Source organism: Sapajus apella, unplaced genomic scaffold (assembly GCF_009761245.1).
Source record: "Sapajus apella isolate SASKATOON/1434 unplaced genomic scaffold, GSC_monkey_1.0 scaffold96, whole genome shotgun sequence".
Taxonomy (NCBI): domain Eukaryota; kingdom Metazoa; phylum Chordata; class Mammalia; order Primates; family Cebidae; genus Sapajus; species Sapajus apella.
Window position 1 is genome coordinate 1,749,446 of NW_022437036.1, and position 6,744 is coordinate 1,756,189.

Sequence of the window (6,744 nt, forward strand, 5' to 3'; positions counted from 1 at the left end):
TCCTGAACCTCACTGCGGCCAGCTGACAGGGTGCTTCTCGGTGCCCGTGGGTGCCCCTTGGCCGAGCATCGACACGGGGTCCCAAGAGCTGCCGGAACAGCCTTGAACCTGACAGGGCGGCTGGGTCCCAGGACCTGTCACATCCCCACTGTGTGGGGCCAGAGCTTCCAGGGGTGGGCTCAGGCAGAGGGTCCGCCTCGCCTTTGCAGTTGCAAAAGACAGCTCATGGCTACGTGTTCGTGAAGCCTCTCAGGCGCTCTTCGGAAACGCACCATGCTCATTCAGGAGGGAGATGGGAGGCTCCAGCCCAGGAGGTCGAGACCAGCCAGGGCTGCGGTGACAGCCCGTCTCTACAAAAAAAAAAAAAAAAAAAAAAAAATTAGCCGGGTGTGGTAGCGTCCGCCTGCGGTCCCAGCTGCTCAGGAGTCTGAGGTGGGATGGGTGGGATGGTCACTTGAGTGCAAGAGTTCCAGGCTGCAGTGAGGGGTGACCGCACCGCCGCGCTCAGGCCTGGGTGACCGAGCAAGACTCTGTCCCAAAAAAAAGGAACATTGTTAACAAGAGATGCCTCCCGGTGAGGACGTTCTTAGAAGAAGACGGTTCCCACTGTCGCCATCATCAAGCAGGTCGTTCCGCCACCAGGAACACTGCTGTCATGCCTGAAGGGGACGTCCCCACTCTGCTGTGCTGGTGCCACAGCCTCGCAGGCCATGTGCGGCTCGGCTGCCTTCTCCAGGGGTGTGGACTGCCTTCAAGGACAGCCAGCTGGACGTGGGCTGAGTCAGGGCCTGGTGTGGGTTGGGGAGCGCAGGGCAGGGTGGCTGAGTGAGCAGAGAAGAGAGAAGGTGGGGAGGACCAGGACAGAGCGGGGGCAGGACCGGCTCTCCTGTGAGGGTGGCTGGATCCACAGCCTCAGGGCTCGTGCTTCTGGGGACACCAGACCTGCCTTCGGAAGCTGGCCAGCACCCGGTGTCCACCCCAGCCGAGGCTCACCGCGGCAGGAGCAGCCGGCAGTGACCCTTGGGCACCCTGGGTCCAGCCTCCTCCTCAGAGGGCCACAGTGGGAAGGGACGTGGTGTGTACGCGGCGGGTTTCCTGATGGAGGCTCTTCATGCACCAGGGCCCAGGCTCAGATCCCCTCAGCAGCAACCCCCGCATGTGCCAGCTGGGGCCCCATCTCCGCGTGGCCCCCAGGCGCTCGGCCACCAGCTGGAAGGTAAGGCCCAGGGAGCGAGCACCCAGCCCCCCAACATCCGCCTCTGCGCCATGCCTGGGCCCTCCACTCACCAGAACCCCCAGCCACCGATGAAAGTGAGGCTTGAGGGACCCGGCACCCCTGAGGCTGGGAGGCTGTGGCTGGGGACAGACGCCAGGGTGCCCACGTCCCACCCCCCACAGGCACCTCAGCAGCGTAGGCTGCCTAAGCCCATAGCCTCCCCCTGGGGGGTGGCTGGGGGTGGGCAGCCCCTCCCCCACAGTGCCTTGTGCGGCCGCCAAGTTGTTGACACGGGCGGCTCCAGTTGCCTTATTTATTATCTGATAACGCGCTCTTGGCCCCGCTGCTGGACGGCGTCGGGCGCACTGGGGCCGCGGGCCTGGGGGAGGAGGAAGGCGGGGCGGGGGGGGACGGAGCCCAGCCGCAGCCACACCACAGCCGGCCCAGCCTGCACCCTGGACTCTGGGCTGGGGACACCGAGGGATCCCCCTGCCTCCTCCTCCATGCAGGCCAGCCTTCTCCACGGCCCAACAAGCCAGTGAGCCTAGAATGAGCGCCCCCAAGACCTGCCCTCCCTGGTCCCGGCACAACCCCAGCAGGGTCCCTCCTGTCCACGCGCGCCTCGCCCGGCGCCAGCGCAGCCCATCCCCCACGCCCTGCACGTGGCCCCACTCGGACGTTCCCGGATGCAAATCTGGTTCTGTTTCTTCTTTCCATCCAAACCCTCGCTCCCTCGCAGCGGGGCTCTGCTGCAGGCACCCTGAGCCACTGGCCCCACCCTGGTGCCCCATGGCCTCAGGCCCACCGGTCCTGACACCTGCTGCACTGTCAGCTGCGGGACCCTTGCAGTGTCCAGGCCCCTCAGGCCTCGGGGTCTCCACACCTGCTGTTTCCTCGGACCCACGGCCCTCCTCCTCCATCCAGCCCGGAATGTGTTGCTCAGCGGTCAGCTGAGGGCCTCTGATGCCACCACTGCCACCTCCACAGCAGCAGGAGGGGCCGAGGTGCACAGGGCCCTCCTGCCTGGTTGTCAGGAGCCCAGGCCTCCCAGGAGGCCCCTGGCTGTGTGGACAACCCGCATGACGCGTGCACACACCCACACACCTGCATGTACCTGAGAGCCGGATGTGTGGCGTACCAGGTGTGCAATGGGCGGCGTCGGGCCCTCCTCTCAGTGGCCGCCCAGGGGCCACCTCCCACCTCAGTTCTTTTTCCTAAACCTTCTCCCGGGAATCTGCACTGATCACCAGAGGCAACGACAAAGGTGGCCTTTGTGGCTCCACGGACCAGAGCCCCTCACCCGGGAAACACCCAGGAGGACAGCAGGGAGGCTGAGGGAGGCAGAGGAGGGATCCAGACAGGGCACCAGCGTCGAGCAGCTGAGAGTTTGGGACCCTCAGCTCGGATGACTGGGGGTGGCCTCCCCCCATAGGATGGGTGGTGGTCGTCAGCCTCAACTCAGTGACCTCTGGCCCATCTGCCCACCTCAGGGAGAGCTGAGGGGTGCAGAGAGGGGGCCTGGGAGGTGGGGCGGCCTCAGAGACTGGCCTGCAGTCACAAGGGGTGTCATTTCCTCAGCTGAGCCAGGAAAGTCCACCCAGCCTCAGCTGAAACAGGATCAGCCGAGAGAGATGGCACTCAGGGCCCCTCCTCTCAGTGACCCAGAGGAGCTCAGGCTCCAGCAGGATCTGGGGGACGGCTGGCCCTTCGTGGGTCTCCACGTCCAGCGGCCTTTTCTGAGCCCTCAGCCGGAGCCCAGGCGGCCACTTCCTGAAACGGTGCTGTTGGGGGACACTGATGAGTTTTCTGAAGATTTTAAACTAAACACAGAAAACCTCAGCACCTTGGCCTCCTTAAATCGACAGCCCTTTGGAGCAGGTGCCTCCGCTGACAGAGGCTGCTCCGAGGTCCGGCTGTCCCCCAGGCCTCCTCCGAAGCATCACCAGGATTTTCCAGTGAAAGATTTAAGCTCCTCCATCCCAGCCCGCTAACCTCCCTGACGGAAACGCCAGGTCTTGTCACTTCCTGTCCGCCCCTGCCTCGCACGCACACCCTTGGGGCTGAGCTCTGAGCCGCACAGTGCTGCGGGCCCAGACTCCGCAGAGCCTGGAGGAGGTCACAGCCGCTTTCAGATCCAGCTCCCTTGTTTATTTTATGAATGAGGGGGGAAATGAAATACTCAAATACAGTCGTCCTTCCATACACTGGAAGCCCAAGAGACACTCAGACCCCCCAGCTCTTGTGGGGGCCCACAGGAATTCCCAGCCGAGCCCCTGGGGAGGCCATGAGGGAGGCTCAGGGCGGGGTGGGAGGCCCCCTGCCCCTGAATTTGGAGGGCCCAGGGTAAGTGCTCCGTGCCTCGGCCTCCCTGCCTGCAGAGAGCCTGTGAAGACTCTGGCCACATGCCCGCCCGGTCGTCAGTGCTGGCCACTCGCCTGGTCCTGAGACACCCTTGTGGCCTTTACTCCTGACCCCCTTCCATGGATGGGGCCGCCACTTGGCCTCAGCTCTGCTTAGCCCACCTTCAGCCTGTCCCAGAGCAAGACGGGGCGCTTCTGACCTCCCCCCACACCCCGTCTCCCTGCAGATGGAAGAATGTGCCCAGGGGCACCAGGCCCACTCCACCTCTGCAGAGGAGCTGGGGCACCCTGGGCCCTTCCTCTGGGCCCAGACAGGCAGGCTGCCCCCTCGGTAGCGATGAGTTTAGAGGAACCTCGTAGTGACGGACAATGGGCTCTAAAAATACCCCAAAGGCAGGCAGGGTTTGCCAGTAACATCTGTAAGTCCTGTCGGGGGGAAGTTGTAAATACTAAATAATGTTAATTCGGAGCCATTTGTCATTTGGGGACAGCCGTGTCCTTTGTGGGGACAAGGGATGTTTTTCCAGATTTATAATTTATTGCTCTTTACAGTTAAATCCAGCTACAGACCAAAAAAAGGGAAAATAAAGCACGCAGGGTCGCCCCCACAGCCACTGAGCGCGACTGCTCAGGGAAGGTTGGGGCCATGCCGGGACCACGTTGGGGTCATGTCGGGGCCACGCCAAGGCTGCCTCTGTCCTGCCCTCAGCCCCCACCGAGCTCCGCACTCAGCCAACAGGACCTCCATGTGACCCCATAGGACCTTGGGCCGTCCTTGGTGTCCCCAGGCAGCCAGGGTCGGCCGCGCACCTGCCTCCTGAGAGGGCGCCTCTTCCTCCACTTGACCCCACCCCTCCACCCCTGGGGTCGGCCAAACCCGTCTGGGTGACCTCGTCAGTGTCCTTCTCTTCCCACCGACTCCACTCTGCCATCCGCCCACTCCCTTCCCACAAAGGCCCTGTGGCTCCTCAGGCCCCCCTCCCCCCATCCCACCTCCCCAGTCTGGGCACCCTCTGCCTGGCCGTGTTCCCCACCCCGTGAGTCCCAGCGTCCTTCCAGGCCAACGCGGGTCTGTGTGGCCCTCAGTGCCCCCCAGCTCAGCCATGCTCACAGCCCCTTTGTCACTGCTGTCACCGGCAGTTTGCAATTGTCTCTGAATCCCAGCCCCGGGAGGATGGGTCCATGTGGACGTTGGTTACCGCACAAAGGGGCCTAGACAGGGCCTGGCATACAGCAGGTGCTCAACAGAGCCCCAATGGGCAGTTGGGACCACGCAGTCCCCAACCGGGGGTCCCCTGTGAGGGCTCCTGCCAGAGCCTCAGTGGCCAAACCCCAGCAAAGGACAGCCAGTCTGGGCCAGGGACCACCTGGGGCAGCCGGGCGCTGGCCTGAGGGTGTGGGTGCAGCCGGGCAGGTGATCAGTTACCCCCACTTATCACAGAGCAGGTGAAATGTCACCGAAGCAGCACAGTAAAGGGCTTCCTGCCCCCAGACTTCCCACAGCCCCAGCCACACCCAGCTCTGCCCTGACTCTGCCCCGCCCTCCCGCCCAGGCTGCCTCCTCGAACCCTGACCCCTGCCTGGAAAATGGTCCGGTTTCCTCCCCAGGGTTTTGCATCTCAGGAACCTGTGGGGAAGCCCACTCCAGGCTCGGAGGGTGATCTGGGTGGAGCTCAAAGAGGCCCCAGAGCCACAGCGCTCTGCTGGTAATTGCTGTGTGGCCTCAGGCGGGTCCTGAACCTCTCTGAACCTCAGTTTACAGCTCTCAAAAGTAAAAGCAGAAGAAGTCACCCCCAAAGGACAGCAGCCTAGAGGAACACGGACACCCACCCCCCATGCATAGCCTGGCACAGCAAGGGCCAAGGAGAAGGACCCAGGAGGGTGCGGCCAGGGGAGTCTAAGGTGAACCTGAGCCCCGAGAGACCCGGGCCTTGGTGCTGGGCGATGGGCGCTAGGACTGCCCTGGCTTTCTCACAGCATGGAGGACACCACGGAGGTGCAAATTCCTCTCCACCTGTGCCCTCCTCAGCTCTGCCTCTGTCTCTCCACGTATCTCTCTCCCCCCATCTCTTTCTCCCCCCCCCCCTTCTCCCCCCCCTCTCCTCCTTCCCCTTCTCTCTCTCTCTCTGCCCTGTCTTCCCCCTCTCTCCCCTTTCCCTCCTCCTCCTTCTCTCTCCCTCTTCTCTCCCCCTCATCCTCCCTCCCTCTCTCCCTCCCCCCTCTCTCCCTCTCTCTCTTTCTCTCCCCCTCTCTCTCTTTCCCCCCTGTCTTCTCTCTCCTCTCTCTCCCCCCCACAAATTCCTGCCCTCCCCAAATGCATGTGCTCATCCTTCAGGAGGCTGTGAGGCCCCGGGCAGTGTGGGGGGACTCAAGTAGCCTGGGAGAACCAGCACCCCATCCATCCGCCCTGATCAGAATGTCACCACCCAGGCCTCCATGGCCCAAGTGAGACCCCCAATTCTACCATTCCACCATGTGTTGGAGGATGATGCCAAGATGACACCGGCCAAATAGGACCCCCCATGCCTGGGTCCCACCAGGCCCACCCCAGGTGGAGGGACGGCTGGGCTGGAGAGCAGGTGGGTCTGAGGTGCTGAAGAACCACAGCTGAGGCTCAGGGAGCCACCGTCTGCCCCGGGGGTAAGGCGTTGGCTTCAGCTCCCTCCAGGGTTGCCCTAGGTCAGCTGGGCTCAGGGCTGACCCGAGGGGTCCCCAGGTCCTTGACAAGGAACTCCGTCCCCTCAACCCCCCACCATGATGGTCATGGGAGCCCCTCTCCTCAGAGTCAGGGGATGGTGGCATTCCTGCCTCCAGGATGATGGTCTAATGGGGGGAGGGGAGCGGAGGGAGGCCTGGTGGGAAGGGAAGAGATCCTGGGAGGGAACCTGGGGGAGGAGGGAGGAGGGCCTGGAAAGAGCAAGGGGATCCTGGGAGGAGGATGGAGGGGTCCTGGGAGGAGAATGGAGGAGGGGTCCTGGGAGGAGGATGGAGTCCTGGAGGAAGATGGAGAGGATTCTGGGAGGAGGATGGAGGGGTCCTGGGAGGGGGATGGAGGAGGGGTCCTGGGAGGAGGATGGAGGAGGGGTCCTGGGAGGAGGATGGAGGAGGGGTCCTGGGAGGGGGATGGAGGGGATTCTGGGAGGAGGATGGAGGGGATTCTGGGAGGAG

The 6,744-nt window shown here is 63.6% G+C and overlaps 1 pseudogene; it reads left to right on the plus strand.

The window, feature by feature from the left end:
• Positions 1-1,111: 1,111 nt before the first annotated feature.
• The window catches only part of LOC116535728, a 21,834-nt pseudogene continuing 16,201 nt past the window's right edge, over positions 1,112-6,744 (plus strand).